This window comes from Oncorhynchus keta, chromosome 27 (genome assembly GCF_023373465.1).
Source record: "Oncorhynchus keta strain PuntledgeMale-10-30-2019 chromosome 27, Oket_V2, whole genome shotgun sequence".
In the NCBI taxonomy this organism is placed as follows: domain Eukaryota; kingdom Metazoa; phylum Chordata; class Actinopteri; order Salmoniformes; family Salmonidae; genus Oncorhynchus; species Oncorhynchus keta.
The window spans coordinates 32,679,019-32,699,794 of NC_068447.1; the positions used below are offsets into that span (position 1 = coordinate 32,679,019).

The window sequence follows — 20,776 nt, forward strand, 5'->3', positions numbered from 1 at the left end:
GACATCATGGCACTGAAAACAATGGATACATTCTACAAGAGAGCCAAGGAAATGGTTAGTTATTTGAAGGGTCATCAAGTTATAGCAGCAATCTACCTCACCAAGCAAAGTGAGAAGAATAAGAGCACCACATTGAAGCTGCCCAGCAACACCCGTTGGGGTGGTGTTGTCATGTTTGACAGTCTCCTCGAGGGGAAGGAGTCTCCCCAAGAAATGGCCATATCACTGTCTATCGATATGGACAGCCCCATCAAGAGGATCCTCCTGGATTATGTATTTTGGGAGAGAGTGGTAAGCAGCCTGAAACCTATAGCAGTAGCCATTGCACGGATTGAGTGAGACAATGCCATCCTGTCTGATGTTCAGACTCTGCTTGCAGATGTAAGAGATGAAATCCGTACTGCCCTGCCCACTTCACTGTTGTTCCAAGCGGAGAAAACTGCAGTTCTGAAATACATCAAAAAGTGTGAAGACTTCTGCCTGAAGCCCATACACGCCGCAGCATACATGTTGGACCCCAAGTATGCTGGCAAGAGCATCCTGTCTGGTGCAGAGATCGACAGGGCCTATGGTGTTATCACTACCATGTCTCGCCACCTTGGCCCGGATGAGGGCAAGGTTCTTGGCAGTCTGGCGAAGTACACTTCCAAGCAAGGGCTTTGAGATGGAGATGCAATATGGCAGTCGAGCCAACATATCTAATCAGCCACCTGGTGGAAGCGACTTTGTGGATCTGAGGCTCTTTCCCCTGTTGCCTCCATCATCCTCCAAATCCCACCAACATCAGCTGCCTCAGAGCGCAACTGGTTCTTGTTTGGGAACAGACACATACCAAAGCACGTAACAGGCTGACAAATAAAAGGGTTGAAAAATTGGTGGCCATCCGAGCAAATTTGAGGCTTTTTGAGCCTGACAACGAGCCATCCTCAACAAGGTTGGAAAATGACAGTGAAGATGAGCCCTCAGTGTCTGATGTTCAAGAGGTAGACATTGAGGAGGTTCAGGGAGAAGACATGGAAGCCTGAGAGGAAGACAACCAAAGCTTTAGTTTCTAGACTTTCATTTTACAGATGTATGTTGAAAACGTTTTTGGGAGATGCGATGGATCATTGGGGATCATTCAATATTCCCTTTCTTTTGTTGTTCAGTGAAATCATCCCATGTGAAGAGTCAACTCATTTAATTCAAGTTAAATTTGTAACTAAATAGTTATTTTTATTTCCATTGGAAGGATTTAATCATTTGCAATTATGTCTACTTATGATAAGGTAAAAATGTTTATATTTCAGTCTCCATATGATATGGTAAATATATCCAGTGCAAAAAAATATCTACATGTAAATGGTATTAATATTAATTTGCATATATTTCTGTTAATTCCCATATATTCCTTTAATTCCCACGGAAAGTTTCCACCTCTGAATATTCCCCAAAATGTGCAACCCTATCTACAACACACTATCTATCACCACTGTATCCTCTGGTCTACATTCAGTCTGCATCAATTCTCCAACCGTCTCTTTTCCAAAAATATATATATTTTTTAATAAAGAATTTATTCCATGAAGGCACTACAAAAGCCCTACACTTGGCCAAGCTTAAAACACAAGTCAAGTTACTACTGAGTGGAAAGGTTCACCTACATTATGAGCAATTTCCTAGTCATGCAGGTTCAGTTCCTTTACACTCTGTGACCATGTCTGAATACTTGCATTATAAATAGCAGGCATTATGAGTATGTGAAAATAAAGTTTTATAGTTCATGAAAATGTCAAAACTTGAGTATGCTTTAAATGCCTACTCATTTGGGCTTTTCATCTAGTAGAATTCGCTGCACCTTACTGAGGAAGATCATTCTTTCCAGGCTCATGTGTTTGACAACAGCTGATAATCACATATGGTGACTGGCTGTAGAAAATGTAACCAATGACGGGAATAAACGCAATTAAGCATTAGATGATTCATTTGGTTCTACTAAACAGTACACCCACTCTGTGGCTCAGTTGGTAGAGCGTGGCGCTTGTAACGCCAGGGTAGTGGGTTCGATTCCCGGGACCACCCATACGTAGAATGTATGCACACATGACTGTAAGTCGCTTTGGATAAAAGCGTCAGCTAAATGGCATATATTACTATTATATTACTAGTACGTTTTAAATAGTATGTAGTATGATTACTACAAAGTATGTATGCGGTTTCAGTAAGTAGTAGACAAGACAGAGTTCGGACTCAACCGGTCTCTGCAAGACTGCCAGGAGCTTAAAGTATTCCCTTTGAACTTCCTGAGACATAATTAAACAGAGAAGAAATGAGAGGAGAGGAAAGGGGAAAGAGGTCAGAGCAGGGGGATTGTTATGACAACCTGACACCCCTGAGAAAGTCTCCCCCCCCCCTCCTCCCTGAGCCTCCACTGAGGCATCTCAAACTCGCTCCCTCCTAAAAGGGGACATGCCACAGTGTTATTCTGATCCCAACCTCAATATGTGTGTGTTCCACTCCTGAGGAGGAGTCTTTCACCATCTCTCAGTACAAGTGCAACTCAACACCTCCTTCCATCTTCCCTCTTCCTGCAGGCCCTCCTGTCGCTGCGTGTGTGTGTGTTTAGTGCGCGAGGTCAACCCTGCTGCGCAGCATGGCTTGCCATTCCTGTCTGCAGTGTAGGATTGCCTGCAGTTCGCTGTGCTCTATGTACTTCTAGGAGCTGCCCGTTTCCAACATGTGGATACATAACGGAGTTGTTCCTGCCATATACAAAGGTCACCTCTATTCAATTTCTAGGATACCACATCACTTGTTGGTACATCAGGTAACATAGCTCTGGAGTAAACTTGAGGACCTAATGCATACTAAATATGCATACAAAATAGCAGCATTCTTTATAATTGTAATTGAATGCGGTTGTTGATAATAGAAGCCCGTCTATCAGGCCTCATTAGTCAGGCCTATCCACCTCGTTTTCGAACTCATTTAAAACACGGAAGCCAAACGTGGAAACTATAGATACAACTTCTGCCATGCTTGCGCATTATCATACTTCATATGCGCGCCACCAGAAATCCCTGCATTGGCATGTTTCTGTTAACTGATACACCATGACAAAATACACCATATTACTGTCCTGCTAATGTGCCTGGACCTTGTAGGCTAAACATCCGAGAAAACCCCCAAAACTGATTCAAATGGTTGCCCAATCAGGCAGGCGAGATGCAGTTATTTTGAAATGAATATGCATTCAATATGCCAGGCTTTTGTACGGTTATTCAAATGTCATAGGCTATTCACTGCAGTTTACAGTCTAGACTAGTGTTTTGTACTCACTTGAAAACAACAATGGCATTCTTCATTACATTGTGTTGTTATTGTAGTCTAGGTAGGATACATTTCGTGTCCCTAGAAAAGTGAAACAATAGGGTAGCTTTTCGAGCTTTTTTGGATAGCTCAGTCAGGGTAGGTAGTCAAATAAAGTCACATGATAATATTTGTCACATGCTTCGTAAACAACAGGTTTAGACTAATAGTGAAATGCTTGCTTATGGGCCTTTCCCAACATTGCAGAGAGAAAGAAAATAGAGAAATAATCAAAAAAGTTCAAAGTTATAATAAACACACAATGAGTAAAGATTAACTTGGCTATATACACAGGGTACAAGGTAATTGAGGTAGATATGTACATATAACTAGGAATAAAGGGACAGATACTAAACAGTAGCAGCAGCGTATGTGATGAGTCAAACAAAAAGTGCAAAAAAGGGTCAAGCAGATGGTTAAATAGTTAACCAATAGCTACCCCCGGACTAACGCAAGCGAGCGTCCAGTCTTATGGCTTGGGGGTAGAAGCTGTTCGGGGTCCTGTTGGTTCCAGACTAGTCACTAGTCTCCTGCATTCTCTTCCCCTCTCCTCCATTCTCTTCCTCTATCTCTTCCCCTCCCCTCCCATCTCTATGGGCTGCAGCAGTAGAACAGAGACAGACAGGTGAGATAGGACAAAGGTTGACAGAGAGCAGAACAGCAGAGCAGAGTAGCAGTATGTAGACTTCCTCTGCTGGGTAAATATGTCTGGAATTGCAGCAGGAATGTTAATCATGGCCCGGCGTATCTATCAACCTCTCACTAATACAAACTTGTACAACATCCCTCCAAAACAATGTGAGCACATAGGGAGCTTGGGAAATCATTGTTGAATAGAGTGTTGCTAATATAAAGATATGAGTTGTGTTTTCATGGAATTCGATTCAAACAAACACTGGGGTCAAAATGAAAAGTTGACTTTTGTGATGTGGTTCGAGCCAGAATCAAGAGAAACAAGTCCAGATTGATAAAGCACCAGAGTACTGTGGAGAAAAAACTATAAACAAGCCCAAAATAACCAGCTGTGGAATAACAGAGACATTGTATGTGGCCCTTTCTGTGAATGGTTTATCCCAGGCTGGCATGTGTGCGCACCCATTTGTGTGTGTGTGTGTGTGTGGCGTGTGACTGGTATAGTGTGATGTGATCCTATCCGGCCAGCTCATTTGTTTGTGTGGGAGGACAGATGTGCCAGAGAGCTATCTATGGACTACCAATGGAAGGTGTGCTTCCAGCCCTCATCGTTATGGAAATCACCTGAGACCTACCTCTCTCTCTCTCTGTGTGTGTGTGTGTGTTGCCTAATTGAAGCCAACCATAATGACGTGCCTGTGGACTGAGATCTACCTCTCTCTCTCTCTGTGTGTGTGTGTGTGTGTTGCCTAATTGAAGCCAACCATAATGACGTGCCTGTGGACTGAGACCTACCTCTCTCTCTCTCTGTGTGTGTGTGTGTGTGTTGCCTAATTGAAGCCAACCATAATGACGTGCCTGTGGACTGAGATCTACCTCTCTCTCTCTCTGTGTGTGTGTGTGTTGCCTAATTGAAGCCAACCATAATGACGTGCCTGTGGACTGAGATCTACCTCTCTCTCTCTCTGTGTGTGTGTGTGTGTTGCCTAATTGAAGCCAACCATAATGACGTGCCTGTGGACTGAGATCTACCTCTCTCTCTCTCTGTGTGTGTGTGTGTGTTGCCTAATTGAAGCCAACCATAATGACGTGCCTGTGGACTGAGATCTACCTCTCTCTCTCTGTGTGTGTGTGTGTGTTGCCTAATTGAAGCCAACCATAATGACGTGCCTGTGGACTGAGATCTACCTCTCTCTCTCTCTGTGTGTGTGTGTGTGTTGCCTAATTGAAGCCAACCATAATGACGTGCCTGTGGACTGAGATCTACCTCTCTCTCTCTCTCTGTGTGTGTGTGTGTTGCCTAATTGAAGCCAACCATAATGACGTGCCTGTGGACTGAGATCTACCTCTCTCTCTCTGTGTGTGTGTGTGTGTTGCCTAATTGAAGCCAACCATAATGACGTGCCTGTGGACTGAGATCTACCTCTCTCTCTCTCTGTGTGTGTGTGTGTGTTGCCTAGTGAAGCCAACCATAATGACGTGCCTGTGGACTGAGATCTACCTCTCTCTCTCTGTGTGTGTGTGTGTGTTGCCTAATTGAAGCCAACCATAATGACGTGCCTGTGGACTGAGATCTACCTCTCTCTCTCTCTCTGTGTGTGTGTGTGTGTTGCCTAATTGAAGCCAACCATAATGACGTGCCTGTGGACTGAGATCTACCTCTCTCTCTCTGTGTGTGTGTGTGTGTGTTGCCTTATTGAAGCCAACCATAATGACGTGCCTGTGGACTGAGATCTACCTCTCTCTCTCTGTGTGTGTGTGTGTGTTGCCTAATTGAAGCCAACCATAATGACGTGCCTGTGGACTGAGATCTACCTCTCTCTCTCTCTGTGTGTGTGTGTGTGTTGCCTAATTGAAGCCAACCATAATGACGTGCCTGTGGACTGAGACCTACCTCTCTCTCTCTGTGTGTGTGTGTGTGTGTTCTGAAGCCAACCATAATGACGTGCCTGTGGACTGAGATCTACCTCTCTCTCTCTGTGTGTGTGTGTGTGTTGCCTAATTGAAGCCAACCATAATGACGTGCCTGTGGACTGAGACCTACCTCTCTCTCTCTGTGTGTGTGTGTGTGTGTTGCCTAATTGAAGCCAACCATAATGACGTGCCTGTGGACTGAGACCTACCTCTCTCTCTCTGTGTGTGTGTGTGTGTTGCCTAATTGAAGCCAACCATAATGACGTGCCTGTGGACTGAGACCTACCTCTCTCTCTCTGTGTGTGTGTGTGTGTTGCCTAATTGAAGCCAACCATAATGACGTGCCTGTGGACTGAGACCTACCTCCTTCCATGGTGCTGGTTCAATATCATGTGCTTCCTTACCTCCTTCCCTAGTCTTCAATTCCTCAGTCAGTCAGACCTGCTTTCCCAGGGCCTAGTCCTCTGAAGTGGAAGTAACTAGTTACAGCACTCCAGATACATCATCAAGCCTAGACTTAGTGAAAATGGTCCAAGGTTCATGTATAATAACTTATACAGTTTATGAATTAGTATAGGAGAGTAGATAGACTGCTCTCTCTCTCTCTGAGTGGAATCTGATTGAAGCAGCTCTGAGACAAAGAGAGAAAGAGAAAGAAAGAGAGAGAGAGAAAGAGAGAGAGAGAGAGAGAGAGAGAGAAAGAAAGAGAGAGAAAAGAGAGAGAAATAGAAAGAGAGAGAGAGAGAGAGAGAGAGAGAGAGAGAGAGAGAGAGAGAGAGAGAGGGAGAGGGATCAGCATGGAAAAGTTGTGCCCACAGGGCAGCTTGTGTAACATGCTGAACATACACAGTGAAGTGGACCTGTCCACAGTGGCTGACTGCTCCAAGGAAATACAGGGACCTGTTTAAATAGTGAATAAAAGCAGGGACTCTCTCTGTAACTCCCCAGCTGAGCCAAGTACATCTTGCTATTCGTAGATGGTGTTCATAAACAGGTGTAGACTATCAGTGAAATGCTTTCTCACGGGCCCGTCTCAACAATGCAGATCATTTTTTATGAATTTAAAACATAATAACATTCAAATATTAACGAGGAATAAATACACAATGAGTAAAGATAAGTTGGCATTTGTGTGTGTAACTCTCTCTTTCTTTGTAGGCCAGTGGATTGACAGTGGAGCGGAGGTTTATGTATAATTCTGTCCAGGCTGAAGTTTCCACTGTCCTTACCTGGGTTTCCTTTTGTGGGGTCAGAGGGTGCGGAGATAAAACAACACAATGTGAGATTTATTACCAAGGCCTCACTGTGACGTGTATCTGTATGGTATATGTTACTACGGAACATTAGAACGATTCCATTAACGTAACATGGGTGATTGGAATACTACTGGAATGAATTGGGTAAGATTGGTTAGCATTAAAAGTGAGCAAAAGCTCTAAGAACTGGGTCCTTCTCAAATCTCCTTCTACGATCTGTGGCCCAACTAAGTGTCTGAGTCCCTCTGCAGTTCTCCAGTTCCTGTTCACTCAATTTCTCTCTTTCTCTCTCTCTCTGTCTGTGTCTCTCTTTCTGTTTTGTGGAAGGAGCAGCGCAAGTACGAGCCCCAGAGAGCAGGGAGAATGCAGAGAGCTTTAATCAACACCAGAGAGACATTTTAATTAGTCTCACACACACACACACACACACACACACACACACACACACACACACACACACACACACACACACACACACACACACACACACACACACACACACACACACACACACACACACACACACACACACACACACACACACACACACACACACACACACACACACACCTCTCCCCACCAGCTGCCCTCCTGAGATCATTTTTTAAAGTAGTCTATTATTTGGCTTCCTGCTCAGGCAAGGAAGCCCTGGTGATTAGAACTCAGGTTCCAGCCACGGACAGGGAGACAGGGACAAAGAGACAGGGACAAAGAGACAGGGACAAAGAGACAGGGACAGCGACATGGGCAGGGACAGGGACAGAGACATGGGCAGGGACAGGGACAGAGACATGGGCAGGGACAGAGACATGGGCAGGGACAGGGACAGAGACATGGGCAGAGACATGGGCAGGGACATGGGCAGGGACAGAGACATGGGCAGGGACAGAGACAAGGACAGAGAGACATGGGCAGGGGCAGAGACGTGGGCAGTGACAGAGACATGGACAGAGAGACATGGGCAGGGACAGAAAGAGATGGACAGGGACAGAGAGGCATGGACAGAGAAACATGGGCAGGGACAGAAAGACATGGACAGGGACAGAGAGACAGGGACAGAGAGACAGGGACAGAGAGACATGGACAGAGAGACAGGGACAGAGAGACAGGGACAGAGAGACATGGACAGAGAGACATGGACAGAGAGACAGAGACAGAGAGACATGGACAGAGAGACAGAGAGACAGGGACAGAGAGACATGGACAGAGAGACATGGACAGAGAGACATGGACAGAGAGACATGGACAGGGACAGAGAGACAGAGACAGAGAGACAGATAGACAGGGACAGAGAGACATGGACAGAGAGGCAGGGACAGAGAGACATGGACAGAGAGACAGGGACAGAGAGACAGGGACAGAGAGACATGGACAGAGAGACAGGGACAGAGAGACAGGGACAGAGAGACATGGACAGAGAGACATGGACAGAGAGACATGGACAGAGAGACATGGACAGAGAGACAGAGACAGAGAGACAGGGACAGAGAGACATGGACAGAGAGACATGGACAGGGACAGAGAGACAGGGACAGAGAGACAGAGACAGAGAGACAGATAGACAGGGACAGAGAGACATGGACAGAGAGACATGGACAGGGACAGAGAGACAGGAACATGGGCAGGGACAGAGAGACATGGACAGAGAGACATTGACAGAGACAGAGAGACAGATCGACAGGGACAGAGAGACATGGACAGAGAGACAAAGACAGGGACAGAGAGACAGGGACAGAGAGACAGGGACAGAGAGACATGGACAGAGAGACATGGACAGAGAGACATGGACAGGGACAGAGAGACATGGACAGAGAGACATGGACAGGGACAGAGAGACAGAGACAGAGAGACAGATAGACAGGGACAGAGAGACATGGAAAGAGAGACATGGACAGGGACAGAGAGACAGGAACATGGGCAGGGACAGAGAGACATGGACAGAGAGACATGGACAAAGACAGAGAGACAGATAGACAGGGACAGAGAGACATGGACAGGGACAAAGAGACAGGAACATGGGCAGGGACAGAGAGACATGGACATGGGCAGGGACAGAGAGACAGGGACATGGGCAGGGACAGAGACAAAGAGACAGGGACAGAGAGACAGACAGAGACAGGGACAGAGACAGGCCCAAAACAACAAGCCAACCACGCTTCAAAAACTATTTGAAAGATATGAAAACACACACAGCAGTGCTTCTTCGCTCTGTGAGCTATAATTAGTCAGAAGTGCTACCCCCTCTTTACTCATCTTTGAACAGACCACATCCTCTTTTAACTCCTTCTTCTTCTCTCGGTCTTACTGGCCGTATTCAGTCTCAGCTCTCACAGACAGACATGGCCGAGCTCTGCTTTGCCCTGGGCCATCCCATAACACCACTAGAGATCAGGGGGCTGGTGTAACCATGGTAACCACGGCAGGCAAAAGGAAGCACAGTTTATAAAAACACAACAATGAGAGAGAAAGAGACACTTCCTGTTTGCAGAGTTTAGCTTCTTCCGAGCCAGTCACTTCTGATGAGATATTTATGAATCGTAAAGCTATAACCAAAGTGAAGCTCACAGTGGCCAAATTAACAGAAATACACACGCCAGATCAAATATAGAACATATGCTAAATGTACACTTTACTACTGTTCTGAGAGGAACAGTAGTAAACGGAATGTACACCAGATGTCTCTACAAATAAACCATGAGTGTAGAGCTCTACAACTATTCAGACAGGCTCAGTCAAATGCATGTGCCGCTAGCTCAGTATTGTCAAGACCAAGCTATTCAAGACCGTTATATTTTCTTCTTCACTTTAAATTGGAGCTGAAAGACCAGGGGCCAGCAGGAGTCTCCTCTCCTCCTCTCCCCCTCTCCTCCTCTCCCCCTCTCCCCCTCTCCAGCCCATAGCCCAGCCAGTAAATGGCTGAAGGGGAGCTGCTACCCATTCAACTGAGTTGATTAATGTCTAACTCTCACTCCATAGGCCCTGAGGACATCAAACTAATTAACGAACAGAGAGAGGAGAGATGGAAAGGGTTAGTAAGGGATTGATAGTAAAAAAACAGGTCATTGACTCCTAGAAAACTGAATGGGGCAAGTATTTTGTTGTTACCAATGAAGCCATTTTGATCTCAATATCAGATCATATCTGGGCAAGAATTACGTTTTCAATTAACATGGTCAAAAAGAAACAAAAATATGTTTTTAGCAAAGAGCAATATCTCAAGCAAGATTTTTGCTGAGACTGTCTGGGAGTGGTCTGAGTTGGAAGGGGAAAACAGAAAACTAGCTGTTATTGGCAGAGAGGTTTGGAACTCCTTCTTATTGGTCTATTAACTCATTTACCGCCTGGTGATGTCATCAGGCAGGCCAAAACTCCATCCCACCAAAGCAGGCTGACATTTCAGGCTGTCTTTTCAATAGTGCTGAGCGATTAACTGACATGTCTGTTATTTTTCAGTTTTTAAACAACTAATTGACTGACGTCGGTTCAATAATTTGAATACATTTTTCTTGTGTGCTCAATGCACAGCTTCTTTGGAGATAAATCAGATCCAGCCTGAACTGTACAATGTAGTAAGAAGTTGTAGTTTCCAACAGGCCGATATTCTACATAGTTTAACGCATAAAAAGTGGTAATTAACTACAATGACCATAATCCATTGAGCATCTACTTGTAAGGTCTGTGTTTCTTTTACGCCTGCTACGGAAGAGACAAAGAATGTGCGATCGGGCTCATGTTGTGAAGATCTTCGTGGGCTATACTCAGCCTTGTCTCAGGGTAGTAAGTTGGGGGTCTGTTGATATCCCTTTAGTGGTGTGGGGGCTGTGCTTTGGCAAAGTGGGTGGGGTTATAACCTGCCCTGTTGGCCGTGTCCGGGGTATCATTGGACAGGGGCACAGTGTCTCCCGACCCACCACTGTCTAAGCCTCCAGTATCTATACTGCAATCGTCTATGTGACAGGGGGCTAGGGTCAGTCTGTTATATCTGGTGTAATTCTTATCTGGTGTCCTGTGTGAATTGTAAGTATGCTGCCTCTAATTCTCTCCCTCTCCCCCGTCCCAGAGGACCTGATCCCTAAGGACCATACCTCAGGACTACCTAGCCTGATGACTCCTGGCTGCCCCCAGTCCACCTGGTCGTGCTACTGCTCCAGTTTCAACTGTTCTGTCTGCGGCTATGGAACCTTAACCTGTTCACCAGACGTGCTAACTTGTCCCGGACCTGCTGTTTTCGACTTTCTGTCTCTACCGCACCTGCTGTCTCGGCCTCTGAATGCTTGGCTATGAAAAGCCAACTGACAACTACTCCTCAGGCACTGACTGACCTGTTGCACCCTCTACAACCGCTGATTATAATTTGACCCTGCTGGTCATCTATGAACGTTTGAACATCTTGAAGAACAATCTGGCCTTAAATGGCCATGTACCTCCCCCCGGCACAGCCAGAAGAGGTCTGGCCACCCCTCAGAGCCTGGTTCCTCTCTAGGTTTCTTCCTAGGTTTCTGTCTTTCTAGGGAGTTTTTCCTAGCCTCTGTGCTTCTACACCTGCATTGCTTGCTGCTTGGGGTTTTCGGCTGGGTTTCTGTACAGCACTTTGTGACATCTGCTGATGTAAAAAGGACTTTATACATACATTTCATTGATTGATTGATTGATATACAGTGCATTCGGAAAGTATTCAGACTCCTTCACTTTTCCACATTTTGTTACATTACAGCCTTATTCTAAAAAAAAATGTTTTTAAATGTTACTTAATGTACACACAATACCCCATTGGGACAAAGCGAAAACAGGTTTTTACAAATTTTTGCAAATGTTTTTAAGAAAATACCGTATTTACATATGTATTCAGAGCCTTTGCTATGAGACTAGAAATTGAGCTCAGGCGCATCCTGTTTACATGGATCATCTTTGAGATGTTTCTACAACTTGATTGGAGTCCACCTGTGGTAAATTCAATTGATTGGACAAGATTTGGAAAGACAAACTCCTGTCTAATATAAGGTCCCACAGTTGACAGTGAATGTCGGAGCAAAAACCAAGCCATGAGGTCGAAGGAATTGCCCTTAGAGCTCCGAGACAGGATTGTGTCGAGGCACAGATCTGTGGAAGGGTACCAACAAATGTCTGCAGCATTGAAGGTCCAAGAACACAATGGCCTCCATCATTCTTAAATGGAAGAAGTTTGGAACCACCAAGACTCTTCAGAGCTGGTCGTCCAGCCAAACTGAGCAATTGGGGAAGAAGGGCTTTGGTCAGGGAGGTGACCAAGAACCCGATGGTCACTCTGACAGAGCTCCAGAGTTCCTCTTCCAGAAGGACAACAATCTGTAGAACTGCACCAATCAGGCCTTTATGGTAGATTGGCCAGACAGAAGCCACTCCTCAGTAAAAGGCACATGACCACCCACTTGGAGTTTGACAAAAGGCATCTAAAGGACTCGGACCATGAAAAAAAAATATTCTCTGGTCTGATGAAACCAAGATATAACTTTTTTTCCTGAATGCAAAGCGTCACGACTGGAGGAATCCTGGCACCATCACTACAGTGAAGCATGGTGGTGGCAGCATCATGCTGTGGGGATGTTATTCAGCGGCAGGGACTGGGAGACTAGTCAGGATCGAGGGAAAGATGAACGGAGAAAAGTACAGAGAAATCCTTGATGAAAATGTCCTTGAGTGGCCCAGCCCGGACTTGAACCCGATCGAACATCTCTGGAGAGACCTGAAAATAGCTGGGCAGCGACACTCCCCATCCAACCTGACAGAGCTTGAGAGGATCAGCAGAGAAGAATGGGAGAAACTCCACAAATACAGGTGTGCCAAGCTTGTAGCGTCATACCCAAGAAGACTCGAGGCTGTAATCACTGCCAAAGGTGCTTCAACAAAGTACTGAGTAGTGGGTTTGAATAATTATTTGAATGTGATATTTTAATTATTATTTTTTATAAATGTGCAAAAATGTCTAAAAAATCTTTTTTTTTTTGCTTTGTCATTATGTGGTATTGTGTGTGGATTGATGAGGGGGGGAAACAGTTTTATCCATTTTAGAATAAGGCGGTAACGTAACAAAATGTGTGAAAAGGGAAGGGGTCTGAATATACTTTCCGAATGCACTGTGGAGAGCAGCTGTTGCGTCGCGAGGTATCTCTACCTGAAAATACAGGATGTAAGTCATTGATAGTTGGTAATCAGCAGTCATAAAAGTATGCCTTACTTCCTTTGAAGGACTACAAAATAGTGATTTTGTCAGACAGCATAGGTAGCATGTCTATGGTGATGAGATGACTTGAAATTAAATAATACATTCATCAAATAGAACAAATGTAATATATACAACAACTTAAATATTTTATTAAAGTAAAGTAATGTGAATAAATTATGGTTAATAAGTGATAATCATTAAATGGACAGTCGCTACCATCACAGGACTTTTATTAATTGTTTTATTCTGTGTTATTACAGCATTCAAACCAAATAATCAAAAAAACGTGATTATTTTTAATAATTGAACCCGAAACTGAACCGACATCAAAACGCACTAATCTCTCAGCACTACTTTTCAAACAGCTTACACTAAAAAGGCATTGTCATAATGTTCACATTACAGTAATATTCCAACCTCAGTGTTGACAACATAGGCAAAACATGTTTTTGCCTGCACTGGGCCTTTAAACAATGATAGTGTTTTTGTCTTAACCATTGCTAAATCAACCTTGTGCAACCCAGGATCTCCAATTATAGTGTGTGTCGACCGCAATCCCAGATATCCTGATCTGTCAGTACTTCTACATCCCCTTCTCTCTCTGTCTTTCTCTCAGTTCCATCTCACTCGCTCTCTTTTTCTCTCTCTCCCTGTTTTACTCAACCCCTCTTTTTCCCCTTCTTTTTGAGGGTCTGAAGGAATCCACAGCTGTCAGCGGCTTTCAGACCCTCTGCTTCAGAAGCAGCTGCCTTGCAAACAGTAATGAGTCATTAGGACATCAAGAAATGGTCGCCTAAAGTCGTCAGGATATTGTGTCATGGTCCATTGGAGGTTTCTTCTAGTTCCCGGTTGGTCCCGAGGATATTTTTAGGACTTTCTTGGGATGTTGTGCCTTCGTCCCCCTGGAGGATTTGTCTAGTTCCCCGTTTGTCCCAGGGACATTCCTAAGGACATTTTTAGGATGTTCTTTTGGGACCATCATGCAACATTCGTAAAAAATTCTCAGAACGTCAGAGGGATAACGTCACGCCGAAACCCTTAATCAAATCAAAGTTTCTTTGTCACGTGCCCAGAATACAACAGGTTTCACCTTACAGTGAAATGCTAACTTACAGGCTCTAACCAGGTATTAGGTGACCAATAGGAAAGTAAAGAAATAAAAACAACAGTAAAAAAGACAGTGAGAATGACAGTAGTGAGGCTATGTACAGTAGTGAGGCTATGTACAGTAGTGAGGTTATGTACAGTAGTGATGTTATGTACAGTAGTGAGGCTATAACACTATAACAGTAGCGAGGCTATGTACAGTAGTGAGGCTATGTACAGTAGTAAGGCTATAACATTTTAACAGTAGCGAGGCTATGTACAGTAGTGAGGCTATGTACAGTAGTGAGGTTATGTACAGTGGTGAGGCTATAACACTATAACAGTAGCGAGGCTATGTACAGTAGTGAGGCTATGTACACTAGTGAGGCTATAAACGTAGCGAGGCTATAACAGTAGTGAGGCTATAAACGTAGCGAGGCTATATACACTAGTGAGGCTATAAACGTAGCGAGGCTATATACAGTAGTGAGGCTATATACAGTAGTGAGGCTATGTACAGTAGTGAGGCTATGTACAGTAGTGAGGCTATGTACACTAGTGAGGCTATGTACACTAGTGAGGCTATAAACGTAGCGAGACTATATACAGTAGTGACACTATAACAGTAGCGAGGCTATGTACAGTAGTGAGGCTATGTACACTAGTGAGGCTATAAACGTAGCGAGGCTCTATACAGTAGTGAGGCTATGTACCCTAGTGAGGCTATAAACGTAGTGAGGCTATGTACACTAGTGAGGCTATAAACGTAGCGAGGCTATATATAGCAGTGAGGCTATAACAGTAGCGAGGCTATAACAGTAGTGAGGCTATGTACACTAGTGAGGCTATAAACGTAGCGAGGCTATATACAGTAGTGAGGCTATAACAGTAGCGAGGCTATGTACAGTAGTGAGGCTATGAGTGAGGCTATGTACACTAGTGAGGCTATAACAGTAGTGAGGCTATGTACATTAGTGAGGCTATGTACAGTAGTGAGGCTATATACAGTAGTGAGGCTATAACAGTAGCGAGGCTATGTACAGTAGTGAGGCTATAACAGTAGTGAGGCTATAACAGTAGTGAGGCTATATACAGTAGTGAGGCTATATACAGTAGCGAGGCTATGTACAGTAGCGAGGCTATAACAGAAGCGAGGCTATGTACAGTAGCGAGGCTATAACAGTAGCGAGGCTATGTACAGTAGCGAGGCTATAAACAATAGCGAGGCTATGTACAGTAGCGAGACTATAACAGTAGCGAGGTATTGTACAGTAGTGAGGCTATAACAGTAGCGAGGCTATGTACAGTAGTGAGGCTATAACAGTAGCGAGGCTATATACAGTAGTGAGGCTATATACAGTAGTGAGGCTATAACAGTAGCGAGGCTATAAACGTAGCGAGGCTATATACAGGCACCAGTTAGTCAGGCTGATTGAGGTAGTATGTACATGTAGATATGGTTAAAGTGACTATGCATATATGCTAAACAGAGAGTAGCAGTAGCGTAAGAGGGGTTGGCGGGTGGTGGGACACAATGCAGATAGCCCGGTTAGCCTATGTGCGAGGGCACTGGTTTGTCGGGCCAATTGAGGTAGTATGTACATGAATGTATAGTTAAAGTGACTATGCATATATGATAAACAGGGGTTGGGAGGAGGCACACAATGCAAATAGTCCGGGTAGCCTTTTGATTACCTGTTTGGGAGTCTTATGGCTTGGTGGTAAAAACTGTTGAGAAGCCTTTTTGTCCTAGACTTGGCACTCCGGTACCGCTTGCCATGCGGTAGTAGAGAGAACAGTCTATGACTGGGATGGCTGGGTGGCTCTTTGACAATTTTTAGGGCCTTCCTCTTACACCGCCTGGTGTAGAGGTCCTGGATGGCAGCTTAGCCCCAGTGATGTACTGGGCCATACGCACTACCCTCTGTAGTGCCTTGCGGTCGGGACCCGAGCAATTGCTGTTTGGCCCATTCTAGTTTGTTGGTGATGTGGACACCAAGGAACTAGAAGCTCTCAACCTGTTCCACTACAGCCCCGTCGATAAGAATGGTGGCGTGCTCGGTCCTCCTTTTCCTGTAGTCCACAATCATCTCCTTAGTCTTGGTTACTTTGAGGGATAGGTTGTTATTCTGGCACCACACGGCCAGGTCTCTGACCTCCTCCCTATAGGCTGTCTCGTCGTTGTCGGTGATCAGGCTGTTGTGTCGTCTGCAAACTTAATGATCGTGATGAGTCGTGCCTGGCCATGCAGTCGTGGGTGAACAGGGAGTACAGGGGGTACTGACCACGCACCCCTGAGGGGCTCCAGTGTTGAGGATCAGCATGGCAGATGTGTTGCTACCTACCCTCACCACCTGGTGGCGGCCCGTCAGGAAGTCCAGGATCCAGTTGCAGAGGGAGGTGTTTAGTACCAGGATCCTTAACTTGGTGATGAGCTTTGAGGGTACTATGGTGTTGAACGCTGAGCTGTAATCAATAAATAGCATTCTCACGTAGGTGTTCCTTTTGGCCAGGTGGGAAAGGTTAGTGTGGAGTGCAATAGAGAATGCATCATCTGTGGATCTGTTTGGGCAGTATGCAAATTGGAGTGGGTCTAGGGTTTCTGGGATAATGGTGTTGATGTGAGCCATTACCAGCCTTTCAAAGAACTTTAATGTTACGGACGTGAGTGCTATGGGTCTGGTGTCATTTAGGCAGGTTGCCTTTGTGTTCTTGGACACAGGGACTATGGTGGTCTGATTGAAACATATTGGTATTACAGACTCAATCAGGGACATGTTGAAAATGTCAGTGAAGACACCTGCCAGTTGGTCAGCACATGCCTGGAGCACACGTCCTGGTAATCCGTCTGGCCCCACAGCCTTGTGAATGTTGACCTGTTTAAAAGGTGTTACTCACGTCGGCTACGGAGAGCGTGATCACACAGTCGTCCTGAACTGCTGATGCTCTCATGCATGCCTCAGTGTTGCTTGCCTCGAAGCGAGCATAGAAGTGATTTAGCTCGCCTGGTAGGCTCGTGTCACTGGGCAGCTCGTAGCTGTGCTTCCCTTTGTAGTCGGAACCGGTGTAGTACAATTCAACTTTAGCCCTGTATTGACGTTTGGCCTGTTTGATGGTTCGTCGGAGGGCATAGCAGAATTTCTTATAAGCTTAGAGTCCCGCACTTTGAAAGCGGCAGCTCTACCCTTTAGCTCAGTGCGAATGTTGCCTGTAATCCATGGCTTCTGGTTGGGGTATGTACGTACAGTCACTGTGGGGACGAGGTCCTCGATGCACTTATTGATAAAGCCAGTGACTGATGTGGTGTACTCCTCAATGCCATCGGAAGAATCCTGGAACATGTTCCAGTCTGTGATAGCAAAACAGTCCTGTAGTTTAGCATCTGCTTCACCTGACCGCTTTTTTTATACAGTCACTGGTGCTTCCTGCTTTAATTTTTGCTTGTAAGCAGGAATCAGGAGGGTAGAATTATGGGACCTAAAGGGAACGTCGCTGAATGTCCTCAGGACGTCCCCTGTTTGCTGGGTGGTGAGGCTATTAGGTTAGTCACTCCCTTAAAGCCAGTGTGTGTGTGTGTGTGTGTGTGTGTGTGTGTGTGTGTGTGTGTGTGTGTGTGTGTGTGTGTGTGTGTGTGTGTGTGTGTGTGTGTGTGTGTGTGTTGTGTGTGTGTGTGTGTGTGTGTGTGTGTGTGTGTGTGTGTGTGTGTGTGTGTGTGTGTGTGTGTGTGTGTGTGTGTGTGTGTGTGTGTTTCCACCCCTCCTTCCACCTCCAACATCAAACACATTCCCCACAGCCCCAGTGAGATAAGACACTCAACACAGCAACTCTCTCAAAGAGACTCTGCATGGCCCACTCATCACCCAGGCCCAACATACGTCAACACACCCACATCAACAACCCTCACAACACACACACCTGTCTCAGCCATGCCACCACCGTATCACCACAACATCTCTTAGCAAGAAACTAAAACAAACATTGTTACGGACAGCCAGTCGAGTCAAGTGTTGCTGTGCTGTAAGCTACATGGTGTGATATGAAAGGTTGCACTTGTCTTGCATGCATCAATTACTGCGGTTTTATTCTATGTCATGTTATTTAAGAAGAGGATGCACCCAGTAAAGGACTACATAGCACTCTCTCAACAAGCCTGTTGCACTGAACCATGGAGTAGCAACCTGTACTGTATAACCATGACTACAAAGTGAAACACAATTTCCTGCATCACCCTGAGAGCAGAACAGACAGGTAAACGAAAGTTCCTGCCACTTGACCCAGAGGTCAGCAGTATGGGGACGTTGTGTAGTGAACCCTGGTCTGGCTCCTGGGTGGGGAGAGAGGGATGAGAGGAGAGAAGAAAGGCCCCTGGATTGCTAACCCTAAGGTACTATGAAAACAGAACATTCATGGCCAGCCCAGCTTGGCAGAGACACAGAAAGGAAAGAGGACAGTTTCTGCTACATTTACTCCTCTCAGAGAAGAGGGGAGGCTACAGTATAATTCAGTGGTTAAGGTAAACGGCATATGAGTGCACACAAAAATGCAGATAATGACATCTTTCAGACATCCGTGCATCTCTCTTTTCTCTCCTGTCTCTCGCCAAGTTTAAGTCCCGGTGTCCCTCTGCAGTTATCAAGATGTCTTTCTGTCCCTCTCCCTATCACACACTCTCTGAGACTTATAAACTTTAACAACTGTTCTGAGAAAACCATGAATATGCAGAGTCACGCTTTTCTGACTGAATGAACAACAACAGAAGAGGGCATTAAAATTCTTGGTAACACACACGCGCATACACACACACACACACACACACACACACACACACACACACACACACACACACACACACACACACACACACACACACACACACACACACACACACACACACACACACACACACACACACACACACACACACACACACACACACACACACACACACACACACACACACGTGCATGTACACACACACACACACACACACACACACACACACACACACACACACACACACACACACACACACACACACACACACACACACACACACACACACACACACACACAAAACGCACGCACTCACACTGAATACATAACTGCAAAACCCACAGTCGTTATCGGAGACCAGAAACGTATCCATCTCCAAATCCAGTAAGAAAACCTCAGAGCTATGAGTAGATTTATTTTCTTGGTTCCTGGCGTTCAAAGTTAACACAGGTAGACCATGAAACCATTAGCAGAGCATCAGGCCATTAACTGACTTGAGCTCCTGGTGCAGAGCTGGGAGTTTGCTTAAGGTGACTTGGTAACTTTTTAACATGTCCAACTGGCCTGAGAGGTAAATGCTATATGTATATGCTGCCGTTATGAAACCAATTCCTGGACAGCATGACTAGGGACACAACTTACAGGCCTGCCTCAGGGATCGAGACTCACATTTCACATTCAACAATGTTTGGTTCCACAGATAACAAGGTCTGTCACCACAAGGAATATGTATCTAACTGTATCAAATTATTTCATGGATCTAAAGGACAGCAAACAATCAATCTATCCAACTTCAGTCGAGTTGTATACAGGACTAATAGTCTCTGCATCCCTGACTAAAAGTTCAATTGAACCCTCTGGGCTTTTTCTCTCAAGACAGCAACGGGAGGGAAGGAGGGAGTCAGCTGATCCGGGTTTCAGTCAGAAACAGGAAACGTGATCTTTACTGCAGCTCCTTGCAAAACAATCTTGCTATTGTTATCTCCATTTTCCTCCGTTCCTGGTATGTTAAGGGAAATGTAAGACTATATTTTTTGAGGGTTTGTGAGTTCTCATCCCCTTCACTCTCCGTATCACAACCCTTCACTCTGTGGTTTCACAAGCAACAAATACCTTGTCCAGACAAACAGCAAACCACAGACACGTACTCGGTTCCAGACTCTGAATAGGCTGGTATGATCCAAATCCAAACTGCTGGAAAATATATTTAACTGATATTGAGCTTCTTGCTATGGAATGATACACTACCGTCTGGGCACATAACACAGACGCAGTACCTTTCCCCTGGCATGTGGCAGTAGAATCACAACAGGACGATCTGAGGAACAACCACAGCACAACGCTGACGGACCACAGCCTAGTTTTAATTACCTCATTGATTTAACTTCAATTAAGGGGGCTTGTTGTGTGTCTCATCAGAGCAACAGCAGCAGCTAGCGGAGAATGAGACGCACAGCCCTCTGATGAATAGCGACAGGGACAGAGGAGAAGGACCGTGTCAGTTGGCCTGGACGGACACACATGAAACTGGACACTGCAGCCTCGGCCATGACCTCACTCTGTT

The 20,776-nt window shown here is 45.3% G+C and overlaps 1 protein-coding gene across 1 annotated transcript in view; it reads right to left on the bottom strand.

Moving 5' to 3' along the window:
• LOC127912521 (histone deacetylase 7-like) overlaps positions 1–20,776 on the bottom strand; it is a 66,925-nt gene that overhangs the window by 18,015 nt on the left and 28,134 nt on the right. The gene's annotated exons all lie outside the window — the stretch shown is intronic.